The sequence below is a fragment of the Camponotus vicinus genome, unplaced genomic scaffold (assembly GCF_025532165.1).
Source record: "Camponotus vicinus isolate PSW18456_S1 unplaced genomic scaffold, iyCamVici1.0 SCAF_1, whole genome shotgun sequence".
Classification (NCBI taxonomy): Eukaryota; Metazoa; Arthropoda; class Insecta; order Hymenoptera; family Formicidae; genus Camponotus; species Camponotus vicinus.
In genome coordinates, this window is record NW_028141945.1 from 17,811,753 (window position 1) to 17,831,926 (window position 20,174).

At 40.0% G+C, this 20,174-nt stretch overlaps 2 protein-coding genes across 12 annotated transcripts in view; one reads left to right on the plus strand and one right to left on the minus strand.

Annotated features, from left to right (window-relative positions):
• LOC145959213 (neurotrimin) overlaps positions 1–20,174 on the plus strand; it is a 402,237-nt gene that overhangs the window by 343,230 nt on the left and 38,833 nt on the right. The gene's annotated exons all lie outside the window — the stretch shown is intronic.
• Positions 1–20,174, minus strand: part of LOC145959214 (uncharacterized) — a 94,334-nt gene that overhangs the window by 3,863 nt on the left and 70,297 nt on the right. Inside the window, exons 7-9 of one of the 4 annotated variants that reach the window (XR_014434941.1) lie at positions 15,793–16,025; positions 2,506–2,686; positions 2,255–2,434 (exon numbers count right to left, since the gene is read on the minus strand). The gene's annotated coding sequence lies outside the window, so the exon portion shown is untranslated. Of the gene's footprint in view, positions 1–1,957; positions 2,435–2,505; positions 2,687–15,792; positions 16,026–20,174 lie in introns of those variants that run through there. The other 3 variants (XR_014434940.1, XR_014434943.1, XR_014434942.1) reach the window with 3 other exon arrangements.

Below are 20,174 nucleotides of genomic sequence, written 5' to 3' on the forward strand. Positions count from 1 at the left end.
CGACCGATAGAGGATCGGCGATTCAAATTGTTTCTCGGCGCACCATCGTCGAGCGGCAGCGAACCGTTTCATCGTGTAACGTGATAGTTAAGATGATTTAATGCCGCGAAATTCCTCGTTACGCCAGCTCCTTTCGTCGAGAACGGAGTTTAAAGTTTTCCCAAAGTTAGCTTTTTGACACAGCGTCAATATTTTCCTGTTTATCGGCGAAGCTCCTCGCCTTCTTCCTGGCATACAATATATATAATATATCTCTCAGGACCTTAAGAAACTGCTATCGGAGCGCGATTTCGAGCTCGCGAGACAGCGAGAGCGGAAGAAGGTCAATAGAGAGATAAGCTACGGAGGAAGAAGCGCAGGAAACAGATGGTCAAGGAATAAGGGGTCGCGAGATAGAGGAGATTGTTGGACGGATGGTAAAGGATAGAAAGACGAGAGGGTGGGAGAGCGGATGGAGGACACCGGCGGAGAAACAGAGGCAAACGGAAACGAAAACTGCTCCTTGACGAAACTTTAGCGGTATCGCGGAACAGGAGATAGACTAGAAATAAGAGAGAGAGAAAGAGACGCGAGGAGGAGGAAGAAGCGAATGAGACAGAGACGGTAAATAAATTTATGGGGAAAGTTAAAAGCATTGCAAGCTCAGCGGTGCAGCGTGTTGCCCCGAGCGCATTTATTTTTCATTTTTCTTTTACCACACCCCCATCTAACCACCACCAACTGCTTTCTCTTCCCCTCTATCCGCTTCTCACCAGTCGGTTCGTCGTGCTGCAGTTCCTGGGTGTAACGGCCCACTTTCTTTCTTTCCATTCTCTCTCTTTTTCTTTCGGGCTCATTCAATGCGCCGTTTTTGCAACGTTCGGACGGCAAATTGAGTTATGTAGAAACACGTCCTGGCATCAGGAAGTCACTGCTAGGGGGTTAATTAACCGTGCTTTGCGAGACAAGACGCGTTTCGGTAACGAGATACGCAGCGAAATGCAGATTTCACAGCCGCGAAATCCTTACTTGTTCACTCTTTCTCCCCTCACATTTATCCACAATCTGTCTTTGATCCGATAAAACACGTGCGGATGTGTGCATTAATTTCGGAAGAAAAAACGGTCGACCATGTTTCTGTAAATTACATAAATTTCCATACAAGTAATTTATCATCCGATCTTCCTGACCAGGACTAGGTGCTTATGTTAATCGGTGCGCATGACGTACAGCTTGGTCGTGCCAATAATTCATGAGACGAGAGTCCGCAAAAATACTCGACGTATGTGGGTGCTATTTCACACACTCGGCACAAAAATGTCCCGTTGATCCCGGAAATAACTCGCCGTGTCCTTCGTCCCGTTATGTCTGCGAAGCGAATTCCGGCTACGTTGATGAATTGCTCACCGTGTTCGCGATACCAGCGTGGAATCATGGGACCGATACGTTTCCGACGCTCGTAAACGCGATCGAGAGATACTCCCTGCACGACTATCCGACTATACGTTTTGCCGGCATAGTTTTGCCTCGCGAAAACGCGCGTTGAATTTTGGAGATGCCGAAGACCCGATCGAACTACGAAACAATCTGACAGGGCAAAACAAATAAGATAATAGATCAGTTAATTACGGAGTTCCCTAGGAAGAAGCAAAGATCCGTTCTTGTTCGCGTTAAGTTTAGGTTGTCCGACATGGACTTCAATCTTGAGTTTAACCATTGACCTTCTTGTTAAAAAAACAGATTCTGTGCTCGCGAGAGAGATTGTCGATTATAAACTAGCACTTGAAATATTAACGCGTTTCAATAACCGATAGTTCTCTTTGAGATCCTACGCTTGTCGTGGAAAATTTATCAAATTGACAATAATTGACAATTTGATAGAAAATTTTCAGAAATTCTAGATGTGTGTTTTCAGTATTGAAAATCTAAAAATAAAAATTTCACACAATTATATTAACGTGATATATTCGATGTTGAATTTAACGAGCGCTACTTGAGGTGAAAAAAATATTTCCAGAAATATTTTCAGAATACTTTCACAGAGAGATTCTTTTCGGAAAATGTATTTTTTTCTTGCGATGCCAAACATCGTTGGTAATTAAGGCGGATAATTATCAAAGCTATGAGTGACGTCAGTTTCATTAAGAACGCCCGAATGCCAATCGGTGACAGTTTCACCAATTAAATACAGCGCTCCGAGATATCGTAGGAGCGTAGGTACACGTAGGAGTATTTGTAGTCTGATTATGGTGCTGCAAGCAATTATCAAACCAACCGCGCTAATCGGCATCCTGTTGTCATCGCGCCGTCTGCGGAACACTTCGGGATTGGCGTTTCCCCTCCGCGCATACAAGATGTTGATGTCAAACACCTGGATTAATATCGATCGAACCGCATCAGCATCCATCTCGGCCGATCCTCGAGGCTTCGAGAAATTGCGCAGATTACCTGCGGCCTGAATATTTTAACTCGATGTGTGTTTACATGTGTGTATGTATGTGTATGTGTGTGAAATATTCAACGTACTTGCACTTAGCACTGTTCGCCAACATTCCACTAACCAAACGAATTACGACGAGAACCCACTTCCATGATAAACATTTGTTAAAGCAAACCTCTTCTGTGCACAGTAGTAGTTACGAACAGCATTGAATAGACCGGAAAGAGAATCGTCGAGTCCAAAGAGACTCTAATGGAGGCTTTTCCCCTTTAAATGTAAAAAAAAATACAGAGATTAGAATAAAACTAAAAATAAATTAACTACACATACATATATACAGGGTGTTTCACTTGTAAAAGAGATGGACTGATATTATCGTATTTAATAATATAATATCATATTTAATATAGCATTTTTTTTTTAAAAACATTTTCCTTTAATAAAATTTATTATCTAGTGTTATTTGCTGTTTCTAGATTTTTTTTATGAAAAATTTTACTATATAATTTTGTTATAATTAAGTCTAATATTTATATTACATATAGATATTAATATCTCCTTGTTTTCATGAGAAAAATACATTTTGTAACTCTATAAAAAAATTTGTTTTATTTCAGCTCAAATGAAATTTTTTCGCACACAAGTGCTTTACTATAAAAATTTAAATATTAGACTTAATTAATACTATAACAAATTAATATTATAACAAATGAAATAAAATTTTTCATGAAGAATTAAGAAACAGCAAATGCACTATTGGCATGATATATACATGTATGAAACATTTTGTGTATATGTGTATATTACAATATATTTGTAAAATAAAGAACATGAATTGCGGAGACGAAATTGTTTGGGAAATCGAGCGAGTCGAGGGAAAAGTTGATCCAATATCAAGAAAATCGCCGAAATATGATTGTAATCAAAAAGAATGCGAAAAAATACGAGAAACAATAGGATAAGGGAGAGAGAAAGTTATGAGAAACGTGGATCAGGTGTACATCCAAACGACACCAACATTCTCTCTTGTCAGACAGTCTTCTACTCAAACTATTTATACTTTTACGTGTTCCATGGATCATCTCGAAGGTGCATGCCATTACACTAACTGCTTTCCTCCGAATTTATAGCAATTGTTTAATTTCCTCCGCAAGGGATGATGAGTATAAAAATACTACAGAAACGAGCGACTCGGTTTCATGTGTGGCAATCCCGAAATACTTCTATAGGATTATCCGATAGGATTTTCCGTCTGCGTAAACATGTTCGACGGCGTCGTTCGTACGTAAATTTTCGTACAAACTGACGCAGCTTACGAAAGAGGAAGGAAAAGAGCGAAGAGAGCTACGCGATCGGTCTCGTGCAATTTTCTCAAATCTTCAATCTTAATATATCTATTTTTTCCTCATTTGTTGCCACTTTACGTTCTTGACAAATATTTGTCGACAACTAAAAATGCGATTCAGCATCAGCAAATTATGTCCTCTATTTATCATGATTTTTGCCTTACAAAGATTTGCAAGGCATAAGCTTTCCAAGGCAGATCGTTCCATCTATAACAATCTAATAAATATACGATGGCCACACGAGAATGTTGGCACGTATTACGGCCGAGGCTCGTAAAGTATACCGCAAGGACGTGTCGAACGCTTAAACTTACGAGACGGAACTGCGGCGGATTCATGAATTCTGTTTACGATCCCGCTCTCGATAGATGTAACGTTCGAGATATCGGAGCGTGCCATCGATGCGGCAGGGGTTACTTTTACCGCAGTGCTTGTCGTCGTTCGAGAAAGTATATACGAGATTTTTACGCGCGTAAACCCTTATAAAGCCGCGGCGAAATTTACACGAGGGAGGCTTTTGTGAACGATTAAACGGCTGAACAATTACACGAGATACTTTACGACCGTATTTATCACGACAAGCGCACTGTAACTTTTATTTGTATACCAGCGCAGACAAGTTATATTTACATCGCGACTTGTGACAAATGTTGTGTCAGTCGTCCTGGATTCTTTATTTAAATATGTATTATATATTCAAAAGGATTGAGAATTAGCTCCGCTTTGATATGTATTTTAAATATCGTTAAGGTATCTTTATTTATCTACTCGAGATATTTTTGTTAATAAAACTGCACTTTTCTCCAACATTCTTTTGGAGCAGCTCCAAAATTCACAGCACCACAGAATTTATTCGTTACGGATGCTGTTGTCTCATCCAATAGCCACGGTTGTTTGTGCAACCGAGTCGCATCGCAATGCTCGTTCTACGACTTGCACACCACGAAAGGGAAGCCAACGAGAGATCGCGACGAAATTGCACTTTCCTGCAGTTTGATGTGTCCGTGACGTATCCGTTCTCGAGAAGAGCGAAGGAGAGCTTCATTCAGCTTCGTATCTGTCCATATCGTAAAATAATTCGCACGATTCTCAGGTGAATCGAGAAACAAAAACGCGCGAGTAACGTTACACGGATAAAGGATTGTCCGAGGCGCGTATCGCGCGAAAAAAAGAGGAGAGATTTATACACAAATACACGTCGTGTCGGCGCGACGAATTTGCATCCGCACGATAGCACGTGGGGAGAAAATATTACTGACGTGCACGTCATCCCCTGGGCGAGCGTTTCTCGAGGGCGCGTCAGTGCCTTGAAAGCTCGCGTAACACTTGTAATCGCGCGCGGCCAAATTGGCACGTTGCCGTTGAAAATAATTGTACCGTCGCGACTAGAATGTATTGGCGAATCGATGGCCTGGCGCGATAACCGATTATATTTCGCGCGCATGGCTTCCTCGCGTTTCTCGATAATAACTCCGACCGATCGACCGATCAGCGATGAAACGAACCACGCCTGCATCCATTCCGTATCCATTAGCTGTATCATCGTTAAGTTGCTTAATTTATGGATTCGTTATCGAGGACAACGAAAATTTAGTCTAGTCGCGATCGACGTTAATAGAGAGAAATTTTACGTGTTCAAACTTAAATACGCTTATGTTATTTATATAAGATATAAGAATAAAATTTGTTAACGATATCTCTCTCTGTATATATTATTTTACACATTATATAAAATTAATGCATTACAAATTTATATTAAAAGAAGAAGACTATTTGACGTCTTATATATTACAGCTTCGAAGCGTTAATTCTAAAAAATAATCGGGATTTTCAAGAAGAAAGGGACGATATTACGGTCGCTGCGAAGAATTTTTAAATTTTCTAAAAGTAATAAGGCAGCACACACACGAGAGAGGCGGGCAAAAAGGGGGAGCGACGACGACGTAAAGCTCCATCGTTATCCGAAGAATGCGCAAAGCCGAAACGAACGTGGTGCGGTTACACGGCCGTGATATAAGCTAGTTACGACAAGAGGAAAGCAAAAATAATTACGGCGCCAGTGGTACAAGTTATCGCGGTAGCGTGACCCGCCGCAAAAGGCGTATTCGGATCATTACTGACACGAACGTGTACCACATCGTTCTACATCCACGAGAGCAAGCTCTCGTGCAACACACACATACACAGAGTAACGTATAAATATATATATATGTATTTTCATATATATGTGTAATGATCGTGTTTAAAAGGAAATTGCAAGAGCGCGGAACCAAACAATTGTATAACCGTTCCGTGGGATGGTCGGCGTCTCGTAATGTATTATGTAACCGAGGGTGGGTTATAATGGCACGCGTAGTTACAATGGATCGTCCTGCGCTGCGGAATTCAGCGAGATTAAATCTTTGTGTGTACGTCACTAGAATATCGCGTAAACTTTAGTCGCGGGCCCGAGAAGATGCGGCGTATAAAGAAAGAGAGAGAGGAAGAAAGAAGGAGAAAGATGATGATGAACATGTTAGAATCCAGCGGTATTTTACAACGCCATTTTTATCCGAGAAGACTAGAAACTCGGAGAGTAACAAGTATCGTGACATGATGCATCATTCATGCATGTAATATTGCACATCATTTTTCTATTCCTTCTAAAATTCCATCGGTAACTTTCTACACGCGTAGATTTTCGCGAGCAAAAAGTCTTTTTAATTCACGGGGAAAAAATACCTCGTAACAGTTTCATAATTATAACTTTGTTTCGCGTTCTTGTATCTGGAGCAATGACGGTAAAAATAAATCAGTCAACTTCGAAATGAGGACAAATTGCGAAGCCGAGATGAGACCAACCTGTTTTTCTGTGATGTCATAAAATGTGGTTGCGTTAAAGAATTTAAATTATCTACGTAATTTTTATAACGAGAAAAATCGTATTCATTGTGCGCAGTAGTAGGTACAGATATCTCTTTATATTACTGGCGAAAAGAGAAATATTAAATCTACCAGGTATTGTTAAGCCACCTTGGATAAGAGCTGAAAGTAACGTCAGCGTATCTTATCCGAGGAATGAAAATTTTATTCGGGAAGCGTCGGCGCGCCTATCGCCGACTTTCCACGTGATTTACTAGACAAAGTTCTGTGTGCACGTAACGCATTTTTAAGATGACATTCGTCCTTTTATCGCCCGCAACGTGTAGAAAGAGATACACTGCCACGATTACATAAGGATACGATGGTCGGTGTAAGTCAAGTATCGTAAAAAAAGTCGGATTTGAAGGACTTACAATTAGATAAACGAGGCATCATCCATATTCGTGCGATGAGATTGACATACCTGAAGGAAGACTCGCATTGGAAAACATTTTTCCCTGGAAAAATTCCTAGCTTAGGCGCTTAATGACGTGAAAATCTCGGAAAATATAATACGGTCACACAAATGTCTCCTCGCACCGGCAATAGATGGAACGGAATGATTTTCGTACGTTCTTTTCCAAAGGAGTTCGCTAGATACAGCTTTTGGAAAGTCGCGATTCTCCCAGATCCAATTTCGGTTCTTACCCAGTCTACTTCGAAGATCAGCTTTGCCGGGAGTTTTTAAGGATTATCTCTCGAAAAGTAAAGGTAGATACGTGTGTGAGATGTAGTCGCGCAGAGCGACGACGTCTATTCGTATACCTGGCGACGAGAAAGTCCTCGTGGAGTCCTCGCCCTCGCGGACAGAATAGGTCGCCGCAACGAGACGAAGCTTCTGCCTCGTCGTAACTCGGCTTCTCTACGATTTCCCTGAGATGCTTCCGCGTACTTGAATTTAATAACTGTGCTTTCGGTCTCGCCGTTCCTCGAGTGCGCGAGATCAAAATTGAGCCGCAACTTTTATAATCTCTACATTGAATATTTAATAAAAATTGCCGGAACTTGGCTGTGTCATCGTCGTGTCGGCTAGAAATTAAACGTAAAAGTTACATGCGCGAGTTATCCGCATACTATCTAATGTTTCCAACGTTTTTTCCGTCTTTTTCAGGATGTTGAAAAATTTTAAAATGTAAATTGCGGAAATTCTCGATTTCGGATACAGGATTCATCTCTGTCTCTCTCGAGGACTCGCGGGTTATTAATGCACTTTACGCACGATGAGCAGTTCTGCGCAAGAGAATCACCTCCGGTGGTCAGATTTAATTACTTGGATCACGCGTTTGTAGCTTACGAAAACCCTCGCGCTCGCATACAAAGTACCAAAGGGTCATGCTGAGCTTGTCCGTATATAAAGAGCGATGTAATTACACGGCAGCGACCATCCGGCACAGAAACGCATTTCTCTGTAAATCCTTTTCACGCTGTTCCAAGTGTTCCAAATGGTAGTTACAACATTCAACAACATTGTCCGACCTGTCTCTATTTACTTACCAAACACTGCGGGAACTCTAGCTGGAAGCGTCCGAGGCTCTATCCGACGCAATCTGTTTATTCAAGCGTCTTTTCGAGAAGAGAACAGTTCGAGAAACGCTGGCGCTTTTATCGTGCTGGGGAAAAAAAATTCGACCGATACGTTTCTCGAGATCGCTTGATGAAACGATTCGAAATGTAGGTCGTATGAGTGATTCACGCTCGAATCGTCTATCGGCTATCATCGTATAATTCACGGCAGACTTCAATGGCTTTTGAGATGGCCGACGATTGTAATAATAAGGTAGTTTGAATCTAGAGCTTTGATCGCGCGACCATATCTATTTCTCGATGCTTTCAATCGCCAATTTCGGGGGCATATCGAGTCCGTTATTACTCGTCGTTTTTACCGGGTGATGATTCCCGACGGGAGATCGGAGATATATTTTTTCACCTCTTTTCTTTCTCTCGCTCGCTCGCATTTGTCGATAGACGAACTTTTCGGAGAAAAACTTGAAAATTCGATAAACGCGACGTACATCATATTCGAGGATATACTATAGTCATCTTATTTACATCAACATAGTAGGGTATCTCTTTTATTTCGCGTATGCAATATAAATATCTTTCTATGTGTGCATATTCGTATGCATTTCGGCGCTTAGTTTGCCAACATCGACATAAGTCTTTCGATTACTTCGAAATTGTTACCCGAAAATAAAAGTTTGATAGCTGCTTCTAAACAGCAGTTTCATACATCTCCCCCTCTTTATCTTGAAGGTCCATCCGCCCATTATTTGGCATAATGGGGATATTATGGGGAGAGAAGCCATATTAAAAAAATTAATATTATTATACAAAATCAGATTAAATTGTAAGTAAAGGAAGCAGTTCGATGCGATCACCAATCGTGAAGTTTACTTACTAATATCACTGCTAAAGTGCTGGAATAGCCTTCACGATTGGTGCGAATTAATATGTTATTCTTTTATTTACAGTCTAATCTGATTTTGTATAATAAAATTAATTTTTTCCCATATATTACAAATTTCGGTATCCAATTTATTTTATGCATTCCTATTCAACGGCAAGATTTGCATACGTCTCTCTTAATTACGGATTTCCGATAATAGTCGTCGTAATCATCTCGCGTACAAATCAATTGTCAAATCGCAAAAATATACAAAATAATCGATGTGTCGTGTAACACGGCATAATATTCGATAATACTTATATATCTTACATAAATAAACACGGGGAAGCTTTTATGAGATACCGCAAACTCACCGCAGCGTACGTTTTAAACGATTTTGCTTTTAAAAAGCGATAGCTTTTCCTTTTATTTCATCGGCATAGTATTGAGAACTTTTGTATATCCGCCAGAAAATATATTCGGTTGATATATTCGGGCCGCGGTATGTGCGTCTTTCTCTCCCTATATATGTATATATGATGTGTGTGCGGCTGAAATCAAATCTCTCCATAAAATATCGCTTCTGGTGATACAAAATGGCAATCGACGATATTCGTTTTTTTCCCTTCAATGTTTTAAATAATTATCCATCGTTGCTATCCATATTAAAGCGCATGTGAAATATCGCGCGTACTCTAATTATTGACGGCGCGATAATTGCATCGATGTCGAGCAGTATTATAAATGAAACATCGGTCATTTGGCGACGGAAGTAGCATCAAGTCGAGCGGAAGTGGCCCCGAGATGGCTGACGGAAATGAGGGGAGAAACGCAACTCATCTCTCTCGCTCCTCTCTCTCTCTCTTTCTCTCTCATCAATTTCATCATCATCAATTTCGCATGCTATATTATCAAAATTTTGTACTTTGCATTATTTTTAATGGACTTTTTTCTTAAGACAGATTTAAATTAAGTTCCAGTTAGTTAATAAGTTAGTCTTTCTTCCTTTGCAAAGACAAGATCGATACACTCGAAGTTTTTCACGCGCGCATAATGAATGGAAGGTCAAGCTTCCCTTAAAATGTACCTCTTCCCCACGGGTCTAAAAATATTTTTTTGCCTGGGACGACAAACGCGGCTAAAAATATGGATTTTTCACCGACGAATGAAACATTATATATTATCACGTCGGATAGACAGCTGAATTGGATTAAAGTTGATGTGCTCGCAAACGAGCGATTCTTCATTGCCCATTACTTTCAGCGAATACAATGTGAGAAGGCACAATAAAACTAATAAACCGTTGCGTTTGCCATGAGAATCTCGTTATCATGCCGGATTATAGAATGATGATGGAATAAGCTTGTCACAGTCCGATAACCAATCAATCGAGAAGAATTAATTATTACATTTTCATTTTTATTAATTCGAATAATACGCATTTTTGTTAAAGTCTAGGAATCTAATTAAGACATGTCAAGTTAGAAATTTTTTAAAAATATACATATATTATTGTTACAAGTAAATAAGAGTCGATGTAGCAAATCTTTTTTTTATTTCTTTAGAAAAAAATTAAAAAAATAATTTTAAAAACGAAATTTTAAACTCACGTTCAACCGCCTGACAACATCAAATAATTCAAAACTAGTGCAGCATCATGGGAGTATGTTTTAAATATAATTTAAATGGACTTTAAATATATGCAAAGTTGAATTTATCGGCTTGTAATGTGATTTCTTATTATTTATTATAATTAGAAACATTCAATTTTATCGAAAGATAATTTAATATTATTCGATACTAATAAAATGAAAAAAATACAAGAGAAAGAGAGGCTCTTTTTAAAAAGTTTCAAATACATTGCAAGACGCTCCACGTCTTTCGTAGCCGTCTCCAAGCTTGGCTTCCTTCCATCATTCTCCTCGCGTCATTTCACGTGACTCGTTTCGCCGTTGATTGTATATCGCGCTGGACGAGCCCGGTGGAAAATATAAGCACGACGCGGATGACACCGGAAGCTTTACGGCCGCGTTGCCCCGACGAATTTTGCGCGGACGTAATCGCGCGGGACACTCTCGTGATTGCGTCGAGTATAGTTTCCCCTCGTCCTTTTTTCTCTTCGCCCGCGGCCTCGGGAGAGAACATCTGCTGTTTTACCATTTGATACACGCGCTAGCTTCTCGTTTTCCTTGCGTTAACTCGGCGCGAGAACGTCACTAAAACAACGGACGCAGGACGGTGATGGCATGTATGAACCTGGGCAAATGGAATTCTACGCGTCCCGCATAAACATCGAAATATTACATTTGCCTGCTTGTCCTTGTGGGACAAAGTTTATTTTGGCGAGAAGAAATTGGAGGCGAAGGGAAAAATAAAGTTGGAATTCTGGAAAATTCGTTTCAACTTTGGTCGATTGAGTTTCATATACCGACATATGTAGGAATTATTAGATCAATGCTCATGATTTCGAATCTTTTTAGGTCACTGATAGATTTAGCTTCTTCCGCGATAGATGTTTTTTTTTTACGGCATGATATAACTCGGCGAAAATGAAATTTAAATATATTCACGCGTGAGAGAAATTATTTTTGTATTATATCAAATTAAAAATTTTCCTCTCTTCGCATGAAATAATTTTTTATCTCGTTATTACTAAAAAATTAATTTAATTTTGATACACGTGCATATGTATAGTCCCTCGTGATTTTCCGCTCTACAATTTCATTTGTCGCTCATAAAGTTAAATAATATGCACGTGCGGCGAAGCACCATAGGATTAACACTAGATGCATCTCGCGGTACGTCAAAAGCGTACCGCAGGAAATGTATATTTCCGAAAAGAGGAAAATGCAGAACATTCGCACATATGCATATCAAGGATATCGCGTATGGGCATGTTTGTTCATACATTTACTCCTGAAAATTTCTCGCGTATTATGTTCATTACCTATGTTATAATCACAACACATATTGCATCTTTGAATCGCGGCTTTCATATAAATTACTTTTTTTTTGCGTGCATAATTAATACAAGTCAAACAAAATCGCGTATAATTTTCTATGTTTAATTCGCCAAACACAGTTTTCATATTCGCGTAATTATAATTTACGAAAATATATTACGTATTTGCGTTAAAAAATCCTTTTATCTAAAGTATCATCCTATAAGTAAAATATAAAAATCATTGATATATAAAAAATGACACAAGGATCTACTTTATTATTCGTGAAACGATAGGCAAAGCCGATCCTAACGGGCATTAAATTCCAGATTTCCGAGGATTATAATATATTATTCATGGCTAATAAATAAAATCGCAAGCGCTCTTGGAAGCTTTGTAAGTTATGGAGGAAATCTGTTCTGCCGCTATTATTCGACACAAGAGGCAAACGTTAGTCGATATAGTTTACGAATCGGATGACGGAGGGAATCATATTATTATGATAACGAAAGGGATCTGATTCTACGGATCCACTTTCTTTGATGCTGGCTTATGTTAAAGAGAGATGCGGTATCGCTATCGTTGATCTCGAAAGCAGTGTACAATGCAGCTGGGATCGACTCTCGATTTGTACCTCGAAAGAAGGTGAGAAGAATTCCATGCTGATTCGTGAAAAGTTCGATTCGGGCTAAATTGGATTGAGCCGCGAAATTTGATTTGCCGAAATTTCAACTCGACCTTTCTCTCCGCGCTGACACATAAGCGGTTGTTTTATTAAAATCAACGAATCGTCCGAAATAATTCCGTCATTTCAATCGAACAGCGAAAAGCTAAGAGACGAAGCTTTCTTTTTTCGAAGCGAGTATTTAAAATTCTATCAAATTATGCGTTAGTCGCGAAAGAGATGAGAATAAACGAGAGAATTTAAGATAACGGATAGTTTAAACGAGGTTCTGTTCGGAATCGCTATCGGCGGGTACCGCGATTGGTTTTCCAATCAGCGAATAAACTTTTCAGCAGTTCGATCGGGAACTGTTCAAAGTACAGAAGTTTGTTTGTTACATTAGATATGCGTCTGCCTTATGCACGTCTTCCTAGCGCACTCTCGTAATTCTGCCGTTGACGACAATCCATCGAACTTTCCGCGAACAAAGTTCAAACTACGCTACTTATAATAACTTGTCGCTACTAAGACGGTGGGGTATTAACATAAAGTTTACGCGAGCGTCATAAAACTTTCGTGAAAATGCGTCCGCAAAAAATGCTACATCCTAACGTTAAATTGCTTATATCTCTCGTGCGCAAAACTCGTTCTCGGTTCTCAATTAAATCGAGCCACCAATCGATAACCAAAGTTTGCGGATAAAAAATTATTCTGCGCTTTAGTTTTTACAGCAATGCATGTTTGACTGAGAAAAATCGTGAGATTATTCGTCAATCATTATTGTCGATTCGATCTGTTTTCTCGATTGGATCGTGGGAGGGAGCTTTAAGCTCGTGAAAGATGGCGTCATCAATCAGGCAACGCGATCGAGGAACAGAAGAGCGCGATTACGCGTTCGCGGTTCCGCGGACGACACGCGAAACGTCCGATCTGATGGAAAAGCGAAGGAACTTCTCTCCTAAGGACGAAGGACGAGTGAGGGATGGCGATAGTTGCCGGCAGCAGATGCGTGACACCACTGCGATCCTCGCTGCACCTAATGCACCCAATTATACGAGGCGCGCGCGATGCATCCGGCTCGGTGAGCACGGCAATTCCGGCGAAGTTCATCGCACGTGAGGGAAAGCCCAGGTCGTGGGCGCAGGGAGGCAGAAAAAGGTCACGGCGGAGAGTTAGACGGTAATAGTAGGGGTGGTAACCGGCAGCAGGTCGCGCTCGAGGTGAGATGGGGAAGGAAGGATGATTAACAACAGGTTTATTAATCATGAAGACCGGGCCACCTAGCCCGCGGGTTACAAGTTCAATTGCAACTCCGCTTGGTCCTCTTCTTGCTCGTGCTCTCTTTCTCCTCTCCTCCCTCTCTCTCTTTCCCTTTTACTCGCGTTTCTTCGTGTCGTTACAGGCGCGGCGCGTTATTGTTCGCTCATAAAGCCGCGGAACGAGTCCGCATAAAATATGACTCCCGACGTTACTCCAGAGTCGTCTCGCCAGAAAGTTTCGCGTCGAGAAGGAAAGAGAGACGACGGGGATAAGAAACCGGATAGCGATGTCTTTCAGAGTCGAAACTTTCGGGAGCGCTTATCGGGAGCAATTATCGCGCTTTACAGGTACGCGGCAAAAGCAATACGGTTCTAATTGCAGCCGAGTGAGAAATTTCTGAAAAGTACGTTTAATTTGAAGCAAGAGACGAGAGATGTCCTAGCTTTGATAATTACTTATCGCGATTCGCGCGGTGCGAATCAAAATCTCATGAAAATTTATAAATTTGCAACCAAAATGTCTGAAACTCTGGCTTCAATATAAATATACATATTTCACTTGTATAGATATAACTAAATATTCATTGTTCGAAAACCGAAATATCATTTCGCTTAAAAATTATTCGCAAGTAAAATCCGCATTTTTCAATATGTTATAAATTCGCAAATTCGAATTTAACGGGCGTCGAGAAACTTCTCGAGATATCTATTTTTCAGAAAAACTCGATCGTTCGTATTATTTTCAATTTTTTTTGGGACATAAGAAACGCGTGTCATAAACACTGACAATAACATCGTCAACCGTCGACAAAATCAGCGCGACGCACGGGCATGCGCGCCCATACGTCACGAACAGCTGATTGCCAATCAGCTGTTCTAAAAAGACTGCGCGCATGGCAACCGCGAAAAAGCCGACGTCAGACCTCATCGGCGGCCAATTACGCGCGGCGCCATGAGGTCACCGCTAAACAATTAAATTTATTGGGCCACGTCGCAACGGGCCCAAAATTCCGCTCGCCTTATAACGGGCACCGCACGCGAGCAAGCCGAAGTCTCGCACTTTTTGTCAAACCGCTTAGTTAAAACCGCTCCGCATAGTAAAACCGCTTATAACGACCGCTTATTCTCTTGGACTTTCGCAATCTCTGTATCAAACCGCTGATTAACCGCATTACACGACCGCTTACGACTTTGGACAACGCATTTTTCTCGCTCTCGTTTCTCTACACCGCTCGCGATACCGCTCGCGAAACCGCGCTCACTTTGTTACACCGCTGTTTCGCTAATCGAAATCACTGCACTAAACACTTGTCTTTTAATTGTGACTCCAATAAACGTCAGTCTTTTGTGTGAACGAGGCGCACTTTTTTCGCTTTAACGACCTTCCGGTCCTATCAACGCACAGTCGGATTCGCTCGCGAACATTCATTAAAAATTGTCATTATTATTCTGGCTCATCCGTTCAATCGTGTATTCAAACCGCAAACAAACGTGGAATAATCGTACTTGAGATTACGCGAATCATTTATCTTTCTGCTTCAATTATTTTACATTCATTGTCTCTCGTAATATTCAAAAATGAGAGAATCTTACGGTTAATCTATCCTTGGGAATTATCGGAGAAATATTATTACCTCGATCTCGTCAAGATCATTATCGAACTGCCGTAATAATCAAGTTCTTTCCTTCTCCTTCGTACCCGAGTCTGTCTTTTGCACCATACACGCGAGTATCCGCGGAAAATGAGCGAGTCGTAAACGAGGAGACTACGAGTCGTGGAAGGGAAGCACAGTTTCAGAGAGCGGGAGAAGAATGTCTAACGACTAGAAGATGAGTCGCTTCGCTTGATAACGGGAAAAGCTTTCACAAACTCACCGGATAACGGGACGACGTCTCGAAGACGAGGAGAGGCGAAGAAAAGCCGCCCGAGCTTTATCAGTCATTTGTGATTTCCACTTGCCGCCTCCCACGAGGAAAGCGCGACAACCCGGCTTTTCTTCCTTCGAAGAGATATTTTCCGTCGTTTTATCTTCTCAAATGAGGACCGTTCTCAATAGATCCGAGAGTGTTACTATCCTCGCATAATTGTGGAGTTTGTAAACATATTCCTGCGGATAAAAAACCGAGTTGAAGGAATATACCGTAAAGATTTTTTTCCTTATCGCAGATTTCTGCGTAAAATATGCTATAAACTTTCTCTCTAGGACAACTATCACAACAACACTATCTAATTTGTAATTATTCCTTCTCCCGAATAACAGAAAAACGTGAAAGTCGAAAATTTATTTACGTTATGTGTTTTTTTTTTCTTTAAACGCAAATGTAAAAATTTGTTCGTGACAAGGCTTTTTCATAGCACGAGAAAAATGTCGGACTTAATCGTACAATCAATTTCGATTTATTGTCATTAGTTATCGTCGTTATTTTAGCGACACGTTGAAATAAAATTCAACGAGCACTTTTCCAAAGGGTCAAGTTTATTGATTGACATTAACTTCCCCTCGAGGGGCTTCCGTTCCCATTTCGTGATTTAGCTTTGATCCACAATTCCAATCCACTCATTCGTCAATTATACGTGATAACCATTCACTCGGTACGATAGGCTGTTCCATTCGTTGTCGTTAGCTAAACAAGTAGATTGACAAAGTGTCCTATACGCATCCTCTAGACATGAAGGGGAGAGCACGACGAATATATATATATATATGCAAGTCTATATCGCTTATAAAGAGCGGACGTCCATATCATAACTCGAGTATCTTTATGTAGCATCATCTCGACTCATTCGTTTAAACGCGAATAATACGCGAAAATCGACATGAGATACTCGCGTATTAAACGTGGAATTTACGAGATGCAAATATTAATAGAGTAAACAGAAATATTTTCGCAAATTCGTCAAGTATTCTTTAAATATATCAAATTTTTCATACTCAAAACAAGTAATCTTACTTTATATATTGCTCTTCGTCGTGGATTAATTTTCATAGTACTTGCTTCAGTCTTCGTTCAGATTTTCAGTTAAGAGTTGACGAATAAATTTAAGACTCGGTGTATCTATAAAGCCCTATTCTGTCTCAAGAGAATAGATTTCATTTATTCGTTTATTATTTAAATCATTAGTCGAGACATCTGCACTTCATTAAAAACAATTCGTATTGAATAGCACGTCAAGAAAAGAGGTCGTTGTCTAAGAAAATGAATCGAGATTTATCATTTTTATTTTCAAGAGAAGACGCTTTATGACCTGTAAAATGAATCGGCAATTTTATTAAAAAGAGATTACAATCTTTTCATCGATGTCTCTACTTTATAAACTTCGTAAACTTTTTTTCAGCACCGTTCGATAACGATGCGATGACCCTATTTTCTTCTTGAAACTAGAGAATCAGCAAAAGCCATATAATTGCGACAAATATCGCATAACGCTTTGGCATATTTGTACGCTGCGGTAGGATTTCTCAATTTACGCAAATGAAACGTTTACCGAGCAAAAGCCATTGGAAGAGCCCTCTTTTTATCGTAGCCTCGTTTGCCACAATACGTACGATATTGCCACTTAATCGGCGGGGATATTGTCAATAAAAATCCGAAATGTTTCTCCGCCGAAAAAACAAATTGGGATTATTCGATTATAAGAAACCGTTGCAATGTTGCGGTCGACCAGCTACTTGACGTAAGAGAAAATCGATATTCGTCGTATATAAATGAAAATATGAAATAACTTTCGCGCTTCAGACGAGTGGATGCGCGAGTTTGCGCGATGTGTTGCGGTATTGCCGGCTATAAAAGTAAAACTTTAAGAGCTTCCGGGGTGATTCATGCCGCAACTTAAAAGATATGCGTGGCAACACGTTCCCAAAATTACTTAGACCATTTGTTACACGCGGTGATTCGTTCTCTCGTGAATTGAAAGAAGCGGGGAATAAATTACCGAGGAATTTCGAACGTGATCGCGGTGCGATGTAATTACATATTTTCTCAACGCGACGTTAATCCGAAAATGACGTTGTTCACTTTCACAAAGAGCTACGGAGGGCTACGGAAGGGCGGCCAACTTTCTAATATGTATCGTCTTACACATTAGGTATGCAGTCGTGTAACCGTCCTTCGGAGAATCCAGGAACGTCTCCATACACGCTGTCGCGGCTGAAGGTTGGCACTTTAAGTGACACACGAGTACCGTCAGTTGTTAGCTCGGGGAAGAAGGTAGGAAGCTCTTCCCTTAAATGAACCTCGCGAGATCAAAGTTTGCGTCGCGCGCTCCTTCACAAGAAACGTGGGATGACAAAAATCCCGGAATTTCCTGCGCGTCGTAACAGCTTCCGGCCTGCATTCCAACTTCCTGTATCGTGTATCTTCGATAATCCTCGCGAACGAAAGACGCCCTTCAGATTTTCCGCTACTCTTGTGTCAGAATTTTATTAGAAATAATAGTTATCCGTGTATCTTCTTGAAAAATCTTTCCTCTTTAGAAAATTAAAAAAATTATATATTTCTTTGCAATATATTTTTTTTTTAAATTTGCCATATTTCTTCGAAAGTTTTAAGAGCGACATTATCTTTTATGGTGAAATTTGTAAAATACTTTATCCCTCCACTGATTAATTATATTGTACTTTAATTTTCCACGTCCATACTAGCATTTAATAAAGCCGCAGCTTTCTAGAATGTTTCTGCACAATTACATATGCCCCGCGGGTCGGTGCACTGAAAGTCCTTTGAGAATTTCATAACAGGATCGTTATCATACGCAAAGAATTCCATCTTGACCCTAGACGGTGTCGAGAACGTGGTGGGCTACTTTTATCTTTGACACAGTTTTTCCTCAAGCGGTCACCGGCACTTGAGTTCTAGACTGATATAACATCCTCTACAGTGTCATACATTATATTACTACAAGAAGAATCGCGAGGAAGTTTATTAAGTTTGTAAAAAAGATTTTATAGCGAAAAGAAAAAGAGGGGATATAAACGCTAAGAAGATTTGAATTTCTTACAGTCGACGAAATTTTATGTTTTTCTTTTGGGATCACGTTTATGATAAGTAACACGAGACAAATCATCAATTACAATGTATCAAATTCCCTATCGTGGTTTTTGAAGCAAATATAGTCTCGAAGAAGTGTCGTTTTCAACGAGTCACACCATAAATTATATTTTTACTCGAATGCGCTTTATCAGTCCGTAATTAGGGTGAACTTGCTAAAAAGCCGTCGCTGGACGCGGAACTCTGATCTGTCATAGCCGGTTCTCGGGTTTCTCGGGGGAAGATTAACGAAAAACCAACCCTCTCCCTCATACGTTCGTAATTCTACGATTACGTATGCGCCAAGGATAAATGTCCGTCAGGAAATATTCCCGCGCGTTACTCGTCGTCGCGCGTGTCGCAAAAGTTCGCCGTTTTTTCCCTGCTTTTTCGCCAGGAAGACGAAGCGTCGCGGGACCGTGTCGCGACTTTTATTTCACCGAGCTTCGACCATAAGAAGCATTTTCCATCGCTCTTTCCTCTCGCGTGGCGCACCATAAATTATACTCCCGGCCATCGAGTGTCATCCATCCTGACCAAAGTGACAAGCTAGCATCTCGTCGCGTGCTTGTATACATCGGGTATCGTTAGCGAACGGATACGTCACGAAGAAAACCGTGTTTGCAAGAAAATCGCTGAGCATCGTGAAAATCGTCGCATTATGGCTCATTGATCTTCCCGATTGAATTTTCCAACAACTACAATTTTTTAATTTATGTTAATAATCTTAATAAATAAATAAATAATTTTAATTAAATAAATAATAAATAAATTTTTTAAATAAATAATAAATAAATAAAAAATAAAATTTTAAATAAATAATAAATAAAGAATGCAAATCTTAAGATGGCGGATGTACACAATCATATATTTTGAATTATTTATTAATCATTAATATTTTTAATTTATAATTCTAAAACTATCTATTTATATAGAAATTTGTCGAGAATTTAGATAAGCATCTTTCAATATTTTCTTTTAAGAAGTGATGTTTCCTCTTGATCGTTCGCAAAGATTTCCCAAAGCATAAATTTCGGATCGGTCGTGAGATAAAAGCTTTTTTAATATGTTTCGCGCCACATTTATAGATTTCGTTGAGAATCTATCTTTTCCTTTCAATAGCTGTCGCGTTGAAAATTTTCTATATCCGACTCGAGGACGCGGGTCATGCTTATCCATGCGACAAAAATCATATCTCCGATGTAGCGGATGGGGGAGCAGAACCCTAA